The sequence below is a fragment of the Megascapheus bottae genome, chromosome X, assembly GCF_031878675.1.
Source record: "Megascapheus bottae isolate mThoBot1 chromosome X, mThoBot2.hap1, whole genome shotgun sequence".
NCBI classification, from domain to species: domain Eukaryota; kingdom Metazoa; phylum Chordata; class Mammalia; order Rodentia; family Geomyidae; genus Megascapheus; species Megascapheus bottae.
In genome coordinates this window covers 99838372-99860215 of record NC_143547.1, presented here as the reverse complement: position 1 = coordinate 99860215, position 21844 = coordinate 99838372, and the positions used below count along the sequence as shown (strand labels likewise).

Sequence of the window (21844 nt, the reverse complement as noted above, 5' to 3'; positions counted from 1 at the left end):
GTGGAAATCTATTGTGTATATATACCACATTTTCTCCATGCATTCATCCACTGAGTGACATCTGGACTAAGTCCATATCTTAGCTATTGGATAAATGCCCAAGAGTTGAATTGCTGTTCCACAGGTTAGCTCTTTGTTTAGTCTCTTGAGGCAACTCCATAATGCTTTCCAGAGTAGTTGAACAAGTTTACATTCCCACCAATAATGTAATAGAGTTCCATTTTGGCCACATCCACACCAACATTTGTTCTTGTTAATTTTCTGAATATTGGCCATTCTAATTGGGAGTGAGGTAGAATACCAATGTTGTTTTGATTTGCATTTCATTTATCAACAGAGATGTGAAGATTTTTTCATGTGTCTCTTGGCCATTCATTAACTTCTCCTGAGAAAACTCTTAAGTCATTATCTCATTTATTCATTAGGTTGTTTCATTAAGAGTTTTAAATGGACGAAAGATACATCATGCAGGTAAGTGATTTTAATTCTTTAAACTTCTCAATAAATAAGCTCAGAGTTACTATATAAAAAATACCAGTGTGTTGAAAACAGCAGGGGATTACTGTACTGGATGATTTAACAGGACTGAATTCACCATGCTGTGAGTTATGCTCCACTCCCAGAAGTGCCAACTATGTTAACATTTAATTGGCACTTCTGTGAGTAGATTATCGCTCACATTTCCGACAGTGTGGAACCTAGAAGAAGACTGTTGAAGTGAAATATACACCGTCTCCATGCTCTGCCTTGTAATTTGTGAGCCACTATGAAGGCACATTGCCTCAATAATATATCATTATATACCCAAACATAAATGCTTTCTAGGCATAGAGAGTATTTTGCAGGACATTTAAGTTCTTCAAAATGAGAGGAAAAGAGAATAAACTATGATGTGTTGTTCTGATATATACAAGTGAAGATAGGTGCTACCAAGACAGTACCTTCTAATTCAGAATGCTGTGAAGAAGGACATAGCTCAAATTGTTTATTTTCAAAAAAATATAATTGAATGGTCACCACTCTGGAGTAAGGCTCATTGGAGCCTGTCTGTGTTGTTTTCCTTGCATGTTAATAGTTTTGAAGGACAAGTGATCTCAGAAAACTTTGATTGCCTGTATAAGCCATGGATGGTACTACAATCTAGATTGCATAAAGACAACTTCAATTATGAGTTTTCTAAACTTTTACAAAAATTCATCCAATACCATTAAGCTGAAGGCATCATCAGTACAGAAAAAAGTTGTTTGTTAGTTATGACTGTCATCTACTCTAACCAAACTTTTCATCAGGGATCAATCCCAGATGAAAGATAGCAAAAGTGTCATTCCCTGGTATTTAGAAATAAGTTGCTTCTGAGTCAAGATGAAAAGAACCATTATTGCAGTAGAGTTAACAGAAACTTCTTGAGTAGCCTGAGATATTCACCGTAATTTCTGCTGTGTCTTAATTGGAATGATGCCTTGGGGATGAAAAAAAATGTAACAGATTTACATGCTGTAAGGGTCAACTGTGTCATCACTGTTCTAAGAGTGGTGAAATAGATTTCCCTTTCAGCTGCATACTTGCTTGTATTTATTTTTTTATTGTATTTTATTCTTGGGGTAAAATATAGAGGGATTACAGTAACTTTAGTCAGGTAGTAGCTGTATTACGTCTTGAACATTGATGCCCCTTCTAATGATTTTGTCCCACTTTTCCTCCCTTCCATCCCTCCAAATCATCTTGTTCATAATTGCATTTTAACTACCTTGAGATAGAATCTCAGTGTTGTTTTAATTTGTATTTCCTGTATGGCCTGTATTTCCTATATGAACATTCCTTCATGTGTCTATTAACCATTTTTATTTCTTTTTCAGAGAAGTTGCTCCTTAATTACTTAGCACATTTATTAATTGGTTGTTGTTTCTTTGAGGGCTTAATTTTTTAAATTCTAAGTGTGTTTGGGGTACTAGGTCCTTAAAGAAGCATGACGGTGTCTCAAAAAACTAAAACACACCGCTACTCTATTCTCCAGCAATTCCATTCCTGGGCTTCCGTGCAATAGAGCACAAACCAAGGCTACAGTAAAACCTCTAGCACAACTATATTCATTGCAGCACTATTTACCATAGTCAACAAAAGGAATCAGCCCATATGTCTCTCAGTGAAAAAAATGGATTTAGAAAATGTGGTTTATTATGAGAATTTTTTTCTGAATTTTCTCGAGAGATGTTTTGTGAGGTTTATTTCACAGCTTCACAGCTCTAATAAAGCTATGTGATTACAAAAAAAGAAAACATGGTTTATGTACACAATGGAATTTTACTCATTTGTTAGAAAGAATAGTATTTTGCCATTTTAAGGAAATAAAAAGACTTGGAAAGAATTACACTAAGTGAAGTTAGCCAGACCCACAGAAACTTAAGATTGTATGGTTTTTCTCATTAATGGTAGATAAAATTTCCTATATATCTGTAAGTAAACATGCTAGGTTGTATGCTAATAGTTCGAAATGAATTAACTGAATTACAATAGATGCTGTGGAGATCTTAAGCTGTACATTTTTTAGAATGTCTAAATCAAAGCTCAACAAAATAAGCACCAAGAAATGGGTAATTGTAAACGGATTGGGCCAAGGAGACAGGGATAGACAAGGTGGGAATGTAGTTGAGAATTCATGGTATGTACAACCAAGATAAGAAATGTAAGGGAAGTGAAGTAATAGGTCAAAAGAAAAAGAAATTGTTGAAGGAGAAGGGGGCTAAACAATTATCTTGAGGATACTTTGATACATGCATTATATGCGTCTAAAACTTGAAGATTCTCTAAGATGAATTCTAATATACCTAGTTAAGCACTGAGGACATAGATTTTACAGAGTATGAGTAAGGAGGATATTAACTTTCATTTCCTGATGCAAATGATTAATCAGAATCAACTCAGCATTTCTATCTTGAAAAGCCTGCAAAAGAAAATAATAACAGAACAGCTGCATGAATGAAAAAAAATTGAGTGTTCTATTCTGTTATCATGAAATACTTTATTAGTGAGGAACACTACAAAGGGTTGTGATGGCTGCTGAAATACTAATTGTTTGATTAAGACTTAATTCTGAGGCAGGCACAGGTGGCTCACAGCTGTAATCCTAACTACTCAGGAGATTGAGATCTAAGAATCACCGTTTAAATCAAGCCAAGGCACAAAAGTCCGTGAGATTTTATTTTTAGTTAACAACTGGAAAAGTGGAAGTGGTGCTGTGGCTCAAGTGGTATAAAGCTAGCCTTGAGCTGAAGAGCTCAGGGACAATGCCCAGGCCTGGAGTTCAAACGTGACCAAAAAAGAAAAGAAAAGAAAAAAGCCTTAATGTTGTATGTTAATTACAAAATGTGACTCACTTGCACTGTATTACCAGTACTTCTCTAATTGGAGTGAACCACATGAAATTTTTAATTGTATTTGAATTTTAACTTCAGGTTCTTAATGTGTTAACCACAATCATTAAATGAACCATAGCACATAGGATTTAAATAGCACAAAAAGGGCAACATAAGGATAAGAAACAGTTCTTCTGTATACTCTTAAATAAGTTCAGAATTCAGGAGAACAGAATACTACTATTACTCTTGAGTAGGGAGAGGAGGATGATTCAAAAGCACCGTATTTACTGTGTTGTGGGCAGTGTCCTTCTCAGAGATGCTCCGATTATGTGTATAATACTTAACCGGTGCTCCCTTGAGAAGTTTACTGCTCACAAATTCCAACAATGAGGAACCTAGAAGATAGTAGAAGTGTAACATGAACCCTACACATGCCCATCCCAGTAAACTATTACTGTGATGATGTGGACTGCACACATCCATCATGATATAAAATTAGTTTCTTACTAAATAGGATGTGGCTCTGTGGCTCCAGGGGTTGGGCGGTAGCCTTCAGCTGAAGAGCTCAGGGACAGCGCCCAGGCCCAGAGTTCAAGTCTGATGACTTGTAAAAAAATTAAAGAAGTAAAGTGACTACATTGCCAGTTAAAATAATGCCCACCAAAGCCTTCATAGGCTTTGTCTGTGAGTGCAAGTGATCTCAGAAGCCTTCCATTGCCTCAGGTATGCTATACATGTCACTAGGATCTAGGATTTCTTGTGACAGTTTCAATTTTAGAAATGTACACATAAAAACCTATAGGTTTACATTTTAGGCCATAAATATGGAAGTGGTTTTATGTCTTCCTCACAATAGATAATTGAATTTCAACACTATTATATTTTCACCACCATTTAAACAGGATGTCTTAGGGTCTACCCATAGGCGAGAAATCTTAAGTGAATGATAACATTAATTATGAATGAGTTGATTCAGGGTTAATAAAATAGAGATCCTTTCTGAAGTGGAGAATCACAGATATTCCTGGGCTAGCTACCACAAATTCAGCATAATTTGTACTTTGTTATACTTAAAATGATGCCATTCATTGGATATACATACAACTGGCTTATTGGACAATAAACTATTGTATTCTCTTCTTCAGTATGTTCACACTTAAAATTCAGATGATATGAACATGGCACATATTTAAGGCTTCCAGGAATAAGGGGAACGTTGACCTATCTTCTATGCCTGACAAATTTCTATGTAAAAAGCAGGTAAGAGCGCCAGGAGGTTGGCCTAGTGATGTAGTGCTTGGCTAGCATGCACTACTCCATATATAGAAAAGCCAGAAGTGGCACTGTGGCTCAAGTGGTAGAGCACTAGCCTTGAGGAAAGCCCAAGGACAGTGCTCAGGACCTGAGTTAGTCCCCAGTACTGGCAAAAAAAAGCAGGTAAGAGTCATCCTTTTGGAGATAGTGATGAATATGAAGTATGTTAGAGCATTTGTGTATCCTACGATTCATGAATGAAGTTTCAATATTCAGGTATCAAGAAATATGATAATAATGAGCAAAGTTACAAGGAAAGATGTCATATGTTTGCACCTGCAGTGTCAGAATGCTGTATGCAGTATGTGACTAAGAAATGTGAAAGTCTCTTGTATTGTATGTGACCATTACTTCCCCAAGTGGAATACAAGTACTGAAATTCTTCATTGATTGTGACCAGTTGATGCTGATGTATTTTACTTATGGTCCCCTTTTCAAATTCCATATTTCCTTTTCATGGCAGTCATTAAGTAAGCTCTAGGATAGGATTTCTACATTGTGGGAAAGACACAAAGTATAGTGAAATTGAGTGCCCCATTCTGAATATGAAGAAGTAAGTTTATGGATTATGTATCACAAAATGCTATGTGATCTTGCAAAAGCTACAGAACATGACAGAACTGTGTGATGCAGCAGCATTCATATTCAGTAAACTACTTAAGGAAGGGTTTAGACACATGGAAGTCATGTTGCCTGAGCAGAGTAAGGCTAATTAAACCAACATTCTTCCGGGCACCAGGGGCTCACAATTGTAATCCTAGCTACTGAGGAGGATGAGGTCTGAGGATTGTGCTTCAAAGCCAGCTAGAGCAAGAAAAGTCTATGAATCTCTTATCTCCAATTAAACACCAGAAAACAGAAAGTGACGCAGTGGCTCAAGTGGTAGAGTGCTAACCTTGAGCTGAAGGGCTCAGGGACAGTGCCTATGCCAAGAATTCAAGCCCCATAACAAATAAAAACAAATCAACATTCTGATGAAATCTACATAATGATGCCATAAAACTACCAAATTTCCTAGCGGGGCATGTTAGCTCACACCTGTAATCCTAACTACTCCGGAGGCTGAAATCTGAGGATCAAGGTTCAAAAGCCAGCCCAGGCACAAAAGGACCTGAGACTCTTACCTCCAATTAACCTCTAGAAAATGGGAAGTGGAGCTTGGCTAAGGGATAGGTGGTAGCCTTGAGCTGAAGATCACAGGGACAATGCCCAGGCCATAGGGTAGGGCAGTAGCCTTGAGCTGAAGAGCTCAGGGATAGTGCCCAGGCCCACGACCCACAAAAAACAACAATAACAAGAACAAAACAACTACAAAACTTCATTAACTTTCTCATCAAGCTAGCAGAAATGCTCAGGGACTATTATTAATTATTAATTCATATGGCCCAATAATTTCACCAATACTATGAAACATATAGTGGGAAAGATAGAGAAAAAATGGAAAGAAGCTTCTTTATTAGTAGAGACAATCATAAAGGAAAATTGAGTCCAAATGATGATGATGTGCACTGGTCAAAATACATGATAAAATCCAGAGACTTGTTTATCATGTAAAACTTTGAAATAAATTCAGGATATAAGCATCATGATTCGTGCTCTGTGTGGTGGCATTGTGCAGTGATTACAGATACTTCTGGAACAACACATTAAAATTCTCCATGCTTTATAAATTAACTATACTTATTGTCAATAAAGTATATGTCACAGGTATATCTGGGTGTAGTAAGCCTCCTGAAGGTCTGTACATGTTCTGTACTCTGAATAGAGATCATAGAATGGTGTAAGAATTCTCCAAATGCTTTCTTTGCCTTGTGGTATGTGTTAGATGCCACTAAGATATAGGCTTCCTGAAGATAATTAAAATTTATTATTTGTTAAGTGAATACTTAGAAGCTAATGACCATTACCTTGTGCTAGATTTGCTTTTGATGTGTCCAGTGCTGCCTAAATTTCTTCAAATGTGTTACGTTTTGAAACAGGCCGATTCCCAGCTTCCAGGCATAATGATGGAATAGAATCCATTCCTTCTCAGCACAAAGAACATGAAGTGTGTACAAGCCTCTGTTTTGTTCATGACTGGCATCCGGACAGAGAGGATTGAATGAAGGTAAAACATCAGTTAAGACATATTCTGTAGGAATTATGAATGAAAGAATAAGGTTTGATGGGGTCTTTGAGACTATTTTTACACTAAAATATTGCTATTTTCTCAGTCCTAGTTGCAAATTCTCTAACTAAACTAGATTTTACTAATTCCTGTTTATGTAATGTCTCAGTAGTATCCTTATTGTTTGTGGCATCTGTGTAGTGGTGATAGTAAAGATTACCCAAGTTTCCTTCTCTTGACTTTAGTGTGTTAGATGTCTCCAGTGTCTTGACTTCCTTAGATGATACTAGTTTTCCAATCTCATAGAATGAGCTGAGAGCATATCAGTGCTGAGAGCATAAACATGAAGGGTTCTAAGTACCTTCCTTAATTGCCTACTTCTTAAAAATTTCCTGACCATCATTTTAACTTTGTTTAGGACCAAAAAGAAAGGAGGATTTGAAGGTAAAAAGATTTTATGTTTGCATACCATAAAACATATTCAAGTAATATATGAATTAGATATAATACATTACTACTAGCAGTTGTGAAAGATGAATACAATGGATATTGCTCATGCCACTCTTCCAATTCACCACGCTGTGTTCTGTTCTCTACTTGGAGAGTTGCTGAGTTAAGTTCTCCATGTGAGAATTACCAGTTTGTGTAAAACAAGGCTCATCTTACATAGTGTTTGTAGTGGCATCTAGATGTTGATGGTATAATAGAAGCATGCTGTTCATCAGTTGTCTTTCCTGAATCAGATTTTGCCTAGGTGGCCATTATTTGTCCCATCAGGATCTTCAAGATCCTGTGCGGAACGTGCTTCACATGAAGATGCACAATGAGTGAGTAGAGAGTGATGACACAACCTTGTGTTGAGAATAATGAAGAGAGCCTTATATTTTGTGGACTGTGGTGCTGTGGATTTAGATATCCCTAAAACTTTTTCAAAATTTCAAGGTATACCTTCTAATTCTGTAACTTTTTTTGCCAGTCCTAGGCTTGGGATCAGGATATGAGCACTGTTCTTGGGTTTTCTCAAGGCTAGAAGCTCTACCACTTGAGCCACAGCACCACTTCTGGCTTTTTTCTATGTATGTAGTACCGAAGAATCAATCCTGGTTTTTCGTACATTCTAGGCAAGGACTCTACCACTAGGACAAAGTTCAGCCTCTAATTCTTTAACTGTTAACATCATATTTAATTAAATGGCTGGTACTAAGTATAATGTTCTAGTATTTTCCATTATTATGTATTATTACTTTATTATTTATTATTCCTTTATTATTGGTTTCAAAATTTCAGATATTACATGAACATCCTTGTTTCACTGAATTTATAGTAGTACAGATGAGATTACTCTTTTTAATTTTATTTTATTGTCAATATTAGTGATTTTTAGCAACATCATTGTTGAAGGCTCTTTTTACTCATGTATGTTTAAGGTCTTTTTCAAAAATTGTATCATAGTACCTATGTGTATTGATGTTTTTGTATGTTTATATGGCACTAACATGCTGTTTTGTCAATATCCTCTGTAGCATAGTTAAAACACAGTTTTTAATACCTGTGTCATTTCTTATCCTAGCAAGATTACTTTGATTATTTTCTTTCATTTGTGCTTCTATGTGAATTTTAGTAGTGATTTTCCATTTCTATGAAGAATAAATTGGGAATTTAAATGGGTTCTGCATCGAAGTTGTAGACTATGAAGATTTAATTATTGAGAACTTGAAAGTGGCGCTGCGGCTCAAAGTGGTAGAGCACTAGCCTTGAGTAAAATTAGCTCAGGGGCAGAGCCCTGGCCAACAAAAAGAAAAAAAAGAGAACTTTTCATACATCATTAATGAGACCTCTGTGTTAAGAGAACAATAAAATAGAGGTATAGAGGTTTTTCTTTTCCTAGTAGAATGATTAAACTGATAACCATTTTGTTATTTGGTTCTGACAAGGATCCACATCAACTGCCAGTCACAAAATGTAAGCGATAGTGAGAAGGATCATTCAATGGGATTCACAAATTAAGTTTTCTATGTTCAGGTACATTTAGTAAAGGTGGTAGTGTTGAAAGGTGAAGGGAATGCTGAAGGCCTCCAAGACCATCAAGATGCTGTGTGCGATATTCTGTATAGAGATGTACTGGTCATTTGTACTAAATTTGGCCAATGCTTCTCTATATGGAGTAAAACACATGAAATTCTTCATTGAGTTCTGTATCCCTCAACAGCATGAACAAGTAAGTCAAGATTTTAGGATCACATAATAGCATCAACACTCCTGAAAGCTGGATAAAATGATGTAATGGTGAGGCTAACCCTTCAATATTCACTGTCTGTTTATCTACCATGTCAAACTCCAAGTTGGAGTCATGTATGTTGTACCTCCCTGAATATTGTAAAACTCTCTAAATACATGGAAAAACTGGATTTTATATGATAAAATATTAGCAGGAACTTCAGTAACAACATTGATTTAATTCATATGGGCTCAGAATGTTATCAGTAGTAAGTCTTCAACTAGTATACAATCTTGTTAGACAAGAATATGAAAAAACAAAAGATATAGGTGGTTCTTTTCAAGTATAGACAGTACAAAATAGACCAACTGCATTAAGTATGAAAGTCTGTGAGTAATTTCCTAAGACATTTGAATTAATTGATTTATGTTTTTGGAGTCATGCTTTACCATTGTACATAACAATCACCCCAGAAAATAGGAAATGAGAAACTGTCCAATGTCATAGAGAATAATTACACTGGTTAGTTTCATGTCTTGCTAGAGAAATCTCTTTATTAGCTATAATTTGCTTGTGCTGATAGTGGTATAGTACAGATATTCTGAGTACCTTCTCTTATCTCATGTATTCATTTGATATTTCTCAGACTTAAGGTTTCTTTTAAGATTTCTAGTATTCATTTTCAACACTGAATGTGTACAGTTCAGAGAGCATAAAATTATTAAATTTTTTCATTTTCTATTACAAGTTATTAATATGAGATCCAGCTTGTCTTTTTCTTATAATATCATCCATATGACCACAAGCTCAGAACATCCACTTGTAGGCAGGAATTTTATGTAAATAATCATGAAAAATTGGAGTTATTGAAGATGCAGAAATAAAAATATCTTTGTTCAGGTTGGATGAAATATTATGGCAATAATGAGTGCTACAAATATTAGTGATAATTGTTTGAGTAACTTCTATAGTCTCCTGAGGCTATGTGTAGTATACTGTTTATAAATGAGAAAGTCATGTGTTCTACCAATGAACAATATTCTATAGATAGAGCAAAGCTTGTAAAAATTTTTTTTCATTTTTTTCCAGTTGAAAATGGAGTTACAGACAGGTTTTTCACTTCATCACAGTCATTGGTAAATAAGAGCACAGAAGATTGACATGGTGACAAAGAGAGGTAAGCTATTGGAAAGTTGTGTTTTTCACTGGAACTGGGCTTTGTTTCTTTGAGGATTTGTTTTGGGGAAGTTAATATTTTGAGCTCTGAGTATATTTTATATAGGAGGCCCTTGTCTGATGCATAGCTACTAAAGATCTTCTTCCATTCTGTCTGCTATCTATTTATCATGCTAACTATGTCTTTTGTCATGCAGAAAACTTTCAGTTTGATGCAACTTTATTTATGTAGTCTTTGATTTGTTATGATTCTGGATCTTCACTTAGGAAGTTTTGAACTATGTCAAGGAGCCCTAGTTTTTTCCCTAAAACTTACTGTAGTATTTTCAGGATATCTGTTCTTATATTCAGGTCTTTGATCCATTTGGAGTTGATTCTGGTGCAGGATGATATATAAAGACCTAACATCAGTTTTTAGCATATGTATAGTCAATTCTGCCAGCACCATTTTTGAAGAGGCTGTCTTTCTTCCATCCTATTTTTGGCTCCCTTATAAAGGATTAGGTGGCTATAGGTCTGCGGATTTATTTTTGGGTCTTTCATTTCATTGGTCCTCAGGCTTATTCTTGTGCTAATATCAAGCTGTTTTAATTACCACAACTTTGCAATCGCTTGAAACTTGGTATTGATATTCCTCTAGCACTGTTCTTCCTGCTAAGGATTGTTTTTGCTATTTGTGATCTTTTATTATTACATATGAATTTTTGGATTGCTTCTATATCATTGAAGAATGTTGTTGGGATTTTTGATGGGCATTGCATTAAATTTGTATTTAGGACAGTATTGCCATTTTGACAATGTTAAGTTTTTTCAGCCAAGGAACATGGGAGGTTTTACCACTCCCTTAAATGTGCTTTAATTTCCTTTTTCAGGTTTAGTCCTTTAACAAATCTGATTAAAAAAGAAGAGAACACACCCAAATAAATGAAATTATAGATGAGAACAGGAACATCACGAGAAAAAAAAGATACATGACATTATAAGTGAATACTTTGCAAACCTTTATGCTAGAAGAAAGAAAAATTTCCAAGCAAATACTGATATTCCCAATCTAAACTAAGAAGATTGAAGCCAACTAAATAGACTTATCATAAAACTAGATAGGGACTCATCAAAGAAACATCTCTTTGATGAACATTGATGTAAAAATTCTCAATGAAATTCTGGCCATCTGAATTCAACAATTAAACTAAAAAGCATACATTATGATCAACCCAGGATTGATTCCAGAGATGCAAAACTAGTTCAATGTACACAAGTCAATTAATGTAATTCAACACATCAAAAGGGGCAAGGATTGGAACTACATAATCATGTCAATATATAAAGAAAGCACGTGACAAGGTGCAACACCTATTTATGATGAAAGCTTTGGAGAAGCTAGGAATTCATGGAACATTCCTCTTTATAATAAAGCCAGCATTATACTTATTGTTGAAAAGTTAAAACCATTTTCTTTAAAGTTCAGAACAAGACGAGGATGTCTACTCTCTCCACTCTTCTTCAGGTTAATACCGGTATTCCTAGCTGGCTATGACAACAATATTACTAGTACTTCTGAAAGAATAGGAGGTGCTAGAATGAGGTGATGCAACACCACCACATTCATTATACTGTGGGCAGTTTTCTACTCAAAGATATTTATAGTTATGTGGATAACTTTGAATCATTTTTTTCTTTGGGTAGGTGAGTGCTCACAAATCCAGTGATGTGGTTCTATCTAGAAAATGGGGGTAGTTTAACACAATTGTGACGTGAATATTAACTTGCTAACAAAATAATCTTAACTACAGCAATACATCAGTAGTACATCTTTAACATAAATAATTTCTGTGTGCTGAAGAAGATAGAGAGTATATTACTGGTCTTTATAATTGATTAAAGGAAAAGTGAATATAATTTTTTCTTGGTAGTGATCATCATTTAGGTAATGGAGTGTGAATACAATAATGTACACTGGGGAAGATCCATCTTGACATAAAATAATGGCCTTATTACAACAGAATTTGGAACAAATGAATTTGAAGATGGATGTCATTCTTGGATGTGATATGCTTGGATGTGCAAGGGATGATGGGTACTAGTTACTTGGACATACCTTCAATGTAATCCAGGTGTGAAAATTGACAAAACTGTTTAATGTTCAAGAAAATAGGTGACATAGATAGCATTAGTAAGTAAATTAAAGTTCGCCAAAGCTATGATATACTGTGGCCTGTGAGCTTAGATAGAATTGTGGTGCAAGTGATCTAAGAAGTGTTCCTTTTCCTTGGGTTTTTCATTGATTCAAATTAGATCTAAGCTTTCATAAATACTCACAATCTGAGATTTACACATAAAATTCACAAGTTTATAGGGAAAAGAAGGGGGAAAAACAAGATGATTGGGCGGTGGGGAGTGGGAAATGGGGACGAAAACATGGGGAGTGTAAATGTGCAATAAGTAATGCATCCAATTTACCCAATCATCCAGAAACAAGGACATACTAAAGCCAATAGCACAACGATGTTCATTGCAGTACTATTTAACATAGCAAAGATAAAGAACCAACCCAAATGCTTCTCAGTTGATGAGTGGATCAACAAGATATGGTTTTTATACACAGTGGAATTCTATGCTTCTGTCAGAAAGAACGACATCGGCGCATTTGTAAGGAAATGGAAAGACTTAGAAAAAAATCATATTAAGTGAAGTAAGCCAGATTCAAAGGAACACAGGTTCAATGGTTTCCCTCATTTATCATAATCAGTAGAAATCTTGGGTTCTCCTAGCAGAGATTTACAGTAGAACAAAACCTAGACACATAAGGCCATATAGTATGAAGCTAAATGAAAGGACCTCCAGGATATAGAAACAAACGCCATATAATGAGTGATTGTTGTCCTTACTGTACTATGTTATCTTTCATCTCTTGTGCTGTCCCTTAGTTATCTCATATTTTTACAGCATTTCACTTTGTTTTCATATATTTTGTATATATGCATATTTGGTTATTTGAAATAGCATAGGAAGGGGGAAAAACAAGATGAGGAGCGAGAGTGGGGGAAGGGAAATGGGGACCAAGACATGAGAAAGGGTATCGATGTTTGTGAAATAATGCTCCTTCTATCTGGTGAATATAATGTAACCCTTCCATTAATTACAATAAAAATACATGAAAAAAGAAGTAATGCATTCAGTATCTGATGAATATAACTGTAATCCCTCTATACATTACCATGATAAAAAAAATCACAAGTTTATATTTGAATCCATAAATATGGATGAGTCTTATTGCTTTCTTTAGAAAAGATAATTAATTGAGCATACCATTATCTTTCTGTCATCATCATTCACCTAAATAAATCAGATGACCTATTCAGGTGGAAAAATTGTAGGTTAAGGATTGATGCTTTCCCAAATTGCAATGATTGAGTTGAAACTGCTTAGGATAAGGGTTTGTTTTACAGTGAGGGTATAGAAACTCATGGTCTAGCTCCCAGAATTCATCATGGTTTGGGCTGTACCCTAATTAGAATCTTGGCCAATATTTGAATTATATATGTCTGGTTTAGTGTCCCTGTATACTATAGATCTCAAGTGTTACTACGGTTGTTTTCTGCATGGTGATATTAGTATGATGCAGTTTAACAGAGATTACTTATAGACAATCCTCAAAAACGTTTTTGTTTATTTTCTTGATAATTGCCATTCTAACTAGGATTAAGTAAGATCTCAGTGCTTGTTCTGATTTTCATTTCCTATGAGGTTAAAGATACTGAGCAATTTTTTGCCTGTCTGTTGGCCATTTTTTCATTTTTTTAGAATTCTCTTTTAAGTCATTACTCTATTTGTTGGGGTTTTGTTTCTTTAAAGGTTTAATATTTGAAGACTTAATTATTTTAGCACTAAATATATTGTATATTAGGTCCCTGTGTGATGTATAGGTGGTAAAAAAAAATCTTCTCCCATTCTATGGATTTACTATTTAGCTTGTTAGCTGTGTCCTTTGCCATGTAGAAAATTTTAAGTTTCATGTAATCACAGTCATCAAATCTTGCTTTGATTCCTTGTTTCTAGATTCTACTCTTGGTAAGTTATCCATAGTTATAGTAAAGCCATCAGCACAATCATGTTCATTGAATTCCTAGTCTCTGTAGCCAAGATGTCGAATAAACCCAGATGCCCCTGCAGATGAATGGATGAAGAAAATGTTTTAATACTCACTTCAGTATCGCAAAAACGAAAATTGGAATTATACAGAGAATAATAGCATAGTCCCTGTGCAAGTATGACATGCAAATTCATGAATGAAAATGTCGTACATATTTATGTGTGTGTATATTCTATACATATATATATACTATATATGAATCTTACTCCTTTGCTAGAAACATTGATATTATGCCATTTGTAAAAGAAAATGGAAAGTTTTAGAAAAGTTATAATAAGTAAGGAAGCCAGACCCAGACAAAATTTTCATGGTTTTCTTCATTAGTGGTATATTGACTGTACCTGTAATTCTATAATTAAACATGTCGGATGATATGCTGGTGGTTCCATATTAATTAAACGAAATATTATACAATCTATGTAGAGGTCATCAAATAGTATAATCCCTTAGAAAGACTAGGTCAAAGAACAACAAAATTACACTAGGGAATGGTTGCATCTAAGAAGTGGATTGAGCCCAAGGAGAAAAGGGTAGATGAATGAATGAGAAAGTGATGGAATATGCAAACAATAGTTCATTGCATATACCACAAAATTGGGAAAAGAAAGGAAAAGGAAGTGAAAATGTTAAAGGGGATGACACTGATCAAGATGTATTACATTCATAAGCTGGTTATATGTCACCTGAGTTGTACATCTACTAACAAATAATAAAAACAACAATTACAAGGCTATGTTTCAAATACCTTGGATTACTTAAGATATTTTTAAATTTTGTTTTGATACCATGTATATTTAGGTTATTGAGTGTATGAACCTGGGGGAGATGCTATTTTTCTATAGAAGAAATGAAATATAATCAACTTCCTGCATTATGTTGTAATTTATATCCAGGTAAATAAGAGATGAGAAGATCCACAGTGCGGGAAAAGTTCAAGGTAATACCGCAGTGGTGTGGCCATTCTGTATCACTTAAGAGTGAATAAGTTAGGATTCAGGTATCATGCAGTACTTAGTGTAGTGTTTAAAATGCGTAGAGTAGTGGGGTCTTTTGAGCATTTAACCACAAATTCAGCCTGCTGCAAGCCAATCAATATTTGTACAGGTGAAAATCAGTTGTGATACTTTTATAAAATAAAGTAGAAGTTTGTTTTTTTACAGCTCTTTCATGTGCACAATGTAGCATATCATATTTCACTGAACTTAAAAGCACAACTCCAAGTACTGAAAATGAGAACTTCTCATAAAAGTAGTTTTCCTGAAGGAGTCATGTTGAATGGAAAGCTCAGGTGATACTGGTCTTGACTATAATTTCGATACTTGTTACCTTATAGTGTGTCTCAATCTTCTTCTCATAGTAAATATATCATAAATTTCAAGGAAGAGAATGCTCCCAATATGAAAATGATAAGCATTGCTGTAGTTTCAGTGTATCTGCTATAGCATTTCCTTCTTGTATATTATAAAATTTAATCATATATGGTCCTTTATAATATTTATATGTATATATGTTATATAATTTCACTATGTGGCACATTTTCAATTGAGAAGAGCACAAACCAATGCTATATTTTTTGTTTAATGCTGAATTTAGATGGATGTGCTTTACTAACAAATTCTAATACCTCTAGCAGTTTTCAGAATTTTCCTAAGTATTTAATAATACATGAAGCTTCAAGTTATACCTCACAATTTGATAAAAATAACCAAAGCAATTTTTTTTCTTGATGATTTTGTTTTTTGCTTTATTTCTGGCATAGGGAAATTTCCCATCATTTTTATGTAGAAATTTATTAGAATCAATGGCAAAGCATGACTGCAACAACTCATATGAATTTATTAAAATATTCTAGGCGATATTTCACTATCATCATGCACTTGTCTACTGTACAAATCTGATACTATTGAGAGCATAACCTGCTTCCTTTACTTTCTTCCACTAGGAACAACCTTAATACTTTGCATATGCTCCTGTACACAAAAGATATACTTGTTGAACATTTACTATTCTTGATGTTCTGAGACCATCTGAATTAAAGATGAGACCTGAGCACTCTGTTTAACCTGCTTTGCCTTTCAAAAGTACCTAGCAATGGTCAACAATCATGTAGAATATGGAATATTCATGTACTTTGTAAGCCTTTCTCGTCATTGAATCACCTTTTACATATCTTCCATATGGAAGAAAACTCTGAGTATGGCACATAGTATGGTGAATGTGGAAGTGCTAATAAGCCAGTCAATTTCATCACTGTCTATAACATTTGAGTGTGCTCACACCATTCTGTGATTCGGAACCCTGAACTTACTCATTCTATGGGGGTAAAAGAACTCAGTTGCCCATTATCCTACACGTTTTTAAAAATTGTATTTTGTAGTCATGGTAATGTATACAAGGATTACAGTTACATTCATCATTGATACCCCTTCCCATGTTTTTCTTCCAGTTTCCCTCCCCTCACTTGCACCTTCTGATTTTTTATGTCACTCATGGGGCTTGAACTCTAGGCCTGGGTGTTATCCCCAATCTCTTCTGCTCAAGTCTACCAATCTGCCACGTTGAGCCACAGTACCACTTCTGGTTTTCTGGTGGTTAATTGAAGATAACAGTTTCTTGGACTTTTGTGCCTGGACTAGCTTTGAACCACAATCCTCAGATATCAACCTCCTGAGATGCTAGGATTATAGGAGTGAGCTACTGGCTCCTGAATTGTTACATTTTTTTAACTGAGAAAATAGAAAAAACCAAGATACAAGTTTATTCTGAAATGAATCTAGAGCTATGTGATTCTGTCCATAATGTACTGGTCATAAAGAAAGAAGACTTTCATGTGCTTTGCACCACATAGACTAATACTAGTCAATGTACAGCGATCCCACTTTTTGTGGCAGTTACGTTCCAGAGACCCCCCCACAATAGGTGAAGAAATCACCTTAGTAAAGTATGAATAGTCAATGTCTTCATTTGTTCTGGGTTTTTATAATGTTAGTTTGGGCAGGAGATCAACCCAAGTATTCTGAGGATCTTTTTGTTTGTCACGTATACACTGGATATTTTTAAGACCTTCAAATTCTTTTGGATGGTTTCTAACATGCCTTGTTTATCAAGCAAAGACTTGTAATTCATATGAGAATAAGTTTATCGTTTCAGAGGAAGTCACATCATCCCAACAGAAGGGATTGAGTATCTGTGACTGTGGAGTACAACATATCTGAGCACTTAGGATAGAATAAGCCTTTAGTTTCCAGGTATCATGAAATACAATAGTAATGATTTATGCTGCAAGTCATTGTGACAATTGCTGAAGTATCACCTGTGATAGTAGGAGGCTATATGCATTACCCTATTTAGAAATACTTGACTCACTTATACTATGTGTAACTAAGCCCTCTCTAGGTGGAGTAAAGTTTAATAATTTTTCTTTATGACCAGTGGATAAAGATTGGGTTGTATATGCAAAATACCTTTGAGTTTATCATAATCGCCGCATAAAACAAGGAACAAAGGAGTTGAATGACAGGAACAAGATGAGGTAAAGGATTGTTGAATTGTTTTTCCATGTGTCTGTGAATAAATGAATTCAGAGTTAATGTATTACAGAATTCCATCACAGCTGAAGACTGCAGGAGATGATAGGACTTGGTTATAAAGCAGTATCACATTGACCGTGCTGTGGGCAGTATTCTACTTAAAGAGGTTGTAATTATGTGTATAGTGTTTAATTCCAACTTCTTTAGGTAGATTAATGCTCATAATATTCGATGATGTGGTGATATCTAGAAGACAATTTGGGGATTGTTGGGGATTGTATCACTTCACTATTTATATGCTCACTCAAGCAGCTTAGAGCCAACATTAAGTAAATTGGTAGTTAAGATACACTAGTTGTGCATCTAGTGTAAATACTTTGAGTAGAAAAAATATATGAATCAAAGTCAAACAGAACACACATGATAATGTGTACTGAGTAAATGAACAAATCAGTTTCAAGAGGTGTGCTGATATGATGAAAAAAGCTGTGTACTAACAAATATCACCTTAAAATTGAGCATACTATAAAAATTGACAGAATTCAGAATGTTTATGGTCAAAGCAACGAGATATAGGTACATTACTGAGCAGATAAGGCTCATTGAAGATTTGGTATTGTGTAGCCATGCAGCCTGTAGGTAGAGATAGTACTGTTGGGCAAATGATCTCAAAGGCCCTCTCTCTTGCCCAAGTATTCCATGATGTCACTCATGGAATTCAAAAGTTTCAGATAAAATACAGTGCTAGTAGTAGTTCTGAAAACTTTGATAAAAGAGTCCGCTTGAGAAACTCCTTCATACTCAACACAGTGCATTCTATTTCATCTAGAGACTAGTAGTCCATGTACGTAGAATCTCTTTCTGTAAAGTTCTACATGTAAAACATGGAGTAGTTAGTTCAGTACAAAACAAATATTAAAGCTACATTGTAAGCTCAACTGTGTCTTGTACTGCTTAGAAATATACAATTCAGTTTGATATGATTTGTTCTGCTTGGGGAAAATAGAAGTCTCCAATCTTTAGTCAGTTTTTACTGCTATTTTATTTTAAAGGTGAACCTTAGGTATTTTGAATACATTTTCATTGAATATGTTAATTTGGAATCTCCTCAAACCTAAGAATTGTTGCTTTCATAACAAAGTTTATCATGCGAATCAACTGATCCATTTGGCCCTATCGAGTTAACTGTTAGGCAGATAATCCACATGGAGGATTAATTGAAAGTGAAGTATAGAGGTATTACTTGGGACTAAAATGAAATATTTATGATGAAAGTGATGAAATAGTGGAATTCTGTTGACCAACAGGGAATTGACTACCCATTCAGGATGCTGTGTGTAGTACACTGCATATCGATGTGTTTGGTCATTTGTACTGTATATGACCAGTGCTTTTCTATCTGGAGTAAAGCACATACATTTCTTCATTGATGTCATGATATGGTGCATGTTTTTGTAACTCCGGGACAACATGAGTATATGTTGATTTGTTTATACCTGTCAATTTATTCATGATACTTATTTGATAAAGTATAGAACAGAGTATTCATTAATTATGACAGGTACAAGGAAAATGAAAATAGATTTCATTTCCTCAAGCATAGGGAACAAATAAATCATAATTTAGTATCACAAAATAATGTGAATACTCCTGAACATTCCAGGAGATGATCAAATGTGGTAGCTCAGAAAACATCGCACTCACCATGCTTTCACATTGTCATACTCAGAGAATTTATAGTCACGTTAATGATATGTAGATGGTACTTTCTGTATATTTTAAGTCTTGAAAAGAACATAAGTCAGCCAATATAATTATGGAATAAGGGCAGAAACCCTTAAATGCCCCGGTAGAACAATGCTTCAGGGCTTCCTTTAATTTAGGTGAGTTCTAGATAGCAAAAGTAGCAAATCCTCAACAAGTATACCTTTTACAAGAGTATGAATATGAAATAAGTTAAGATTCTAATGGGAAAAGGGAAATCGTTTTCTTGTTAGTGATAAACATTCAAATAAAGATGGTAGAAATGAGAACTGGGAGAATTATATGGTCCTAAGAAATATAAAAAACTAGGAGATGAGACATTTCTGGATGCGAAAAATTAAGAATTATATACGTTTACTTAGTGTCTTGGTAGAATAAGGCTAACCAATGTCTTCATTTGTTTCTGTGGCGGTAGTGATTCTGAGAGTATTTTCCTTGTCTCATGTATGCAGTAGATGCTTCTCAGATCTATAGATTCTTTCACATAATTTCCTGTACTAATTATTTCATCAATGAGGACTTAATAGTTTAGGGAATAAGAAATGGGGCATAATAAGTTCTCTTATTTCCTAATGTTAATTATAAACCTCAGAACCAGATTATCCTTTCTTTCCTGACAAGCATCTCCATAAACAGTCGTTCAGAGCATCCACATGGAGAGGGGGAACTGGAAGTTAAGTACTGTGGAGGGTAGACATTTAAAAGCACACGTGAATAAAAATTTCAATATTCTGTTATCCTGACACACGAGTAGTAAAGAAGGCTGAAAAAGACTGTTTGATGGAGCATAACCCACGATATCAAGGTGCTGAGCACAGTAAACTATTTAGAAATACCTGGATCACCTGAGCTTTGTGTGACCAGTACATCTGTAGATGAGATGAAGTTCATTTTTTTTCATTGAGCCAGTAAAATGACAATGGATTTGTAGCTTATGATTTTCTCACAATCATTTAGTAAACTATAGAAGAAAGGGAAGAGATAAAAAAAGAACAGTTGAAATATTCTTTCTGGGGCTGTGAGTAAAAATGTTCAGAATGCTCACAACTCTAGGGTTGTTGTAGAATCCAGAAAGTGATAGTGGAAGTATAGCATGAAACTATTGAAATGTTGATAGCCCACTCAAGGAGTTTGCAGTCCATCATTAAATCTTATATCTCAATAGAGTAACAGGTCATCCTTAACATATATTTTTTCTGGGTGGAGAGAAAGAAACATGGGACAGATGGTAGTATTTTTACGCAGCTAAATTTGAAGTTTCTTCAGTCTTATGTATGCTTTGAAATTCTGTAGCACCTAGGTTTTGTTAATGTATTTAAAATTTTTGTGTTGACAGTATAGTAAGTTACGCCTAAGATGGTGTAAACATGGAGAAGAGGCTATTTCTTCATTAAGGAAGGAATGAAATAGAATCAAGTTCCTCCTTTATGTTGTGGCCATTAAACAGTTGACTAAATGGTGAGAAGATCCACAAGGCTGTAGAGATTCAAGGTAAACACAGTGGTAGGCACTCTATGGCATTTAAGTAAGTACATTTGGGTTCTGCTATCATGGAATACTAAGCAATGGTGACAAATACATGAGTCATTGGGTCTATAGGTCATTAACTCCAAATTCACCAAACGTTGTGCCATAAACTGCTTGGAAATGGGGGGAATTAGTTGAATTACATATGACTGGTTCCAGTCTGGATAGATTTTACTCGCCAATTTCCTATTGGTTGTGGATGGTGTGTAATGAAGGAGATATTTTGAAGATCTTTCTCTTGACATATGCTGGTTTAGATTCCTCTCAAATCTAGGAATATTTAGATGATTTTGAGTTTTCTTCGTGGTTCAGAAATACTTAGGTTGATTGAATCCTATTTCCCAATTCTTGCTTCTATTCTCAGATATACTTGAATTCTAGTCAGGAAGGTACTACTTATGCCAGTATATTCTAGTGTTTTTGCTATTCTTTTATATAGTATTTTCAAAGTTTCATCTATTATAGTAAAATCCTTAATCCACTTTGAATTGATAGTAGTACAGGGTAAAAACTGTATGTGATTATCCTGTTCTAATAGCAGCATTGATATAGAGGCTAACTTTTGTCCATGGAAATCTTTAGTAAAAGGTGAGAAACTGATGTGAGCTGAAGAGAAACTGGAGTACAGCTAACTTCGCTCCATTGTATATTTTATGTTCCCTTTTTAGAGTTAGATTGTTATAACAATGTGAATTTATT

The 21844-nt window shown here is 34.8% G+C and overlaps 1 long non-coding RNA gene and 1 other non-coding gene across 2 annotated transcripts; both read left to right on the top strand.

Moving 5' to 3' along the window:
- The first annotated feature begins 411 nt into the window (after positions 1-411).
- On the top strand, positions 412-11542 carry LOC150041649 (uncharacterized). Its single transcript, XR_016533880.1, has 5 exons — positions 412-471; positions 4502-4616; positions 6650-6777; positions 10085-10172; positions 11044-11542. It is a non-coding gene; the product is annotated as an uncharacterized LOC150041649 (long non-coding RNA).
- Positions 11543-14373: 2831 nt separating this feature from the next.
- On the top strand, positions 14374-14481 carry LOC150041648 (U6 spliceosomal RNA). Its single transcript, XR_016534007.1, has one exon. It is a non-coding gene; the product is annotated as a U6 spliceosomal RNA (small nuclear RNA).
- The last annotated feature ends 7363 nt before the right edge of the window (positions 14482-21844 follow it).